This window comes from Dreissena polymorpha, chromosome 3 (genome assembly GCF_020536995.1).
Source record: "Dreissena polymorpha isolate Duluth1 chromosome 3, UMN_Dpol_1.0, whole genome shotgun sequence".
Taxonomy (NCBI): domain Eukaryota; kingdom Metazoa; phylum Mollusca; class Bivalvia; order Myida; family Dreissenidae; genus Dreissena; species Dreissena polymorpha.
In genome coordinates, this window is record NC_068357.1 from 127,531,609 (window position 1) to 127,534,738 (window position 3,130).

Sequence of the window (3,130 nt, forward strand, 5' to 3'; positions counted from 1 at the left end):
ATAAAGCAAACATTTTAAGTAGAAACGTTCGGGATTTCCAACGAGAGTATAACACGCGCATATAAGGTAACCACGTAGGGTTGTGTGCAAATCGGCATTAAAGTCATTGCATCGATTCCCAGCAAACATGAGACGTCTTTTAGACGTCTTTATTTTGATGTTTTACGGTCGCGACGTCGCCGCCAAATAAACAACGTCTTTCAACGTCTTTTTAGCGATATGATAATAACGTCGAAAAGACGTCTTTTTACCGAGACAATAATGACGTCTTTTAAAAGACGTAAAAAAGACGTCGTTATAACGTAGCACTATAAAGCCGTCTGAGAAAATTGTAAAACTACGGAAACGTATATGGTACACCCACAATAATGTGGTCATGCCGGAATAATTTATATCGATTTACTGTGAAATAACATGGTATGTCGACATTGTTTTGTAGCTTTTCCCGCCTTAATTTTACTCGTCATAACGACATTAAGTTGAAGTCTCGACGTAAATGTTTCCGGCTTTTCCCGAAAATATATTTGGTCGACATGATCTAAGTCGACAAATCTACATAACTTGTGGCGTCATGCTCTTGTGAAAATGACTTGCCATCATAGTTTTAGTCGACACGATGAGTTCTTTTTTACGCCAAGACACCTTTTTCATATCATGCCGTCGTAAAATTTTGACATCATCACATTATTGCAACATTGGCTCATGACTTCCGGCGTCGAACAGATTTTTAGTTTCTGGTATATTCTTTCGAAACACGCAAGACCTCAGACAGTCCATTTTTACAGCAGGAATGCTTGGTATAAAGGTACAAATAACATACACGGTTTGCAAACAAGAAATAACTATGTGTTCGTTGAGTTTTATGAGCATTTAGAGAGCTCAAATCTCGATTGATTCATTTAGATATTTTTCTTTAACTAGTACATGCAAAACGTGTGTTTAACGACTCACAACTTTTTATATTGCAGATTTGTGTCTTTGTGGCACTGATATATGTTGACTATTCGTTAGCTGTACTTTCAAATCAAGAAAGGGATGTTTGGATTTCGCGTTATCACAAACAGGGCTATACGCGTCTGGATATATGTGGATTTTTGCTTTTCCTACACAACACTGCTCTCAGTTTGAGTCAACTGAAACGGATACTGCGAATGTTAGGGCTCCAAAGACACAACGCGTCATCTCCTCTTCCAGACGTTATACGAGCGATTCGCTCAGTATATAAAAGAGGGATGGCTGTATGTGGTTATAAAACTATATGGAAACTGGTCAACACAACCACAAATGTCAAAGTAAGCCAAGAAACAAGGTGTGTATTGAAGGTAATTGACCCTGAGGGTGTTGCTCTCAGGTCTGCACATCGCCTGCGACGCAGAGTCTATACCAATAAAGGTCCTAATTTTACTATACACATTGATGGGTATGATAAGCTAAAGCCTTTTGGAATTGCTATACACGGGGCGGTTGATGGATTTTCCAGATGCATATTATGGCTAGAGGCATGCTATTCGAATAATGAACCTCGAATTATCACGGGCTTCTTTGTTTACTTTGTGAAACGGATTGGTCGCGTTCCACGTCTGGTTCGTGGCGATGCAGGGACAGAAAACGTTTGGGTACGGGCTATGCAGATAGCGTTTAGGTTTAATGACAGGGATAACATGTCTGGAATGAACAGTTACATCACTGGGAGATTCACTGGCAATCAAAGAATTGAACGTTTGTGGGTAAATTTAAGTCAGTTCTACTGTGTTTTGGAGGAACTATTTTAAGGATATGGTAGACAGCGGCTTGCTTCGGATTGATGATCCTGTGCATTTAGAATGCTTGGGATTCTGTTTCATACCATTAATACAACGTGATCTGAACTCTTTCGCCCATCTATGGAATTCTCATCGGATTCGGCAGCAAAGACATGTGGAAGCACCAAATGGGATACCGATAGTAAGTTACTACCAGCCTGAGGCGTTTGAACACGAGATTTTTCATTTCGGCTTCCTTGCGAATTGGAAACCATTGATTTAAGAGAGATACTTTGTAAAGAAACCACACTTTGGATGTAAAGATGACTTCATACCCGTCCTAGAACATGTGTGTGAAATGCGGCGGGAGCAACTGCCAATTCCTGAATCGATTGAACGTGCGACTTCTTTGTTCTTGGCCTTGACTGAAATATTAGATGGTTACTAATTACATATGCAAAAATATATGCTTGAAAAATGGTTATATTTTGCAAATTTAATCGTTAAGTTAGTTTAGTTCAAGTAAGTTTCGTTTAGAGTTTTATTTACAATGTGTCGATAAGCAACACAAAATTGATATTCTCGTTATTGGAATTGATCATGAAGTTGTTAAACGTTTTTTTTTTCTTTGCTAATATAAATTCACTCATATTGTTGTACACATTTACAGACATTGCAAACTTGGCAAAACAGATTAATCATGTTCATCATTTCATTGTTAGATTGCAAAAGAATGAATGAAACGTCACTAATTGTTTGAAAACATGGCGGTCATTTAGTTATGAAAACCTCGTTAATTGTGGAATGTTCCTTTCAAAATATGGTTCTTTCAAAATATTTAGTAACATTTCATTTCAAACTTCAATATATTAAACGAAACGACTGTTGTAAATCTTATATTTAATATTAACACGGGCGCAAATTTATGATATATTAATTTTGTATATTCTTACTTGATTTGCTGTTCCTGAAACTCTAGTGTTTATAGTACATGTTTGAAATTAATGTTCATACTGCAATTCGATCTTTATTTTTTGAATGGTCAAATAATGCGTTTTGAGGAAATAGAAAATTATTCAAATATGACACAAAATTGGGCTATTTGTAGATCAATTTTAGGGCTAGTTAATGTGATCGGTCTTTCTTCGTCGTCCGTCAACATTTTCACTAAAGTGAAATCACCTACTCAGCTGTGTCAATAATACCAAAACATGCACAGTCCCTCAAGCTAGTATTATGTCCACATCGCAAATTATTTTTCAAAATATTAAAAAAAAAAATGAAATATTTGTTGTACGATCCGGTATAGTTTTATATGAGTGGTGATACACGTAACCTTGACTAGATCGGTCTATGGTCTGACCATATATATAATATATATATATATA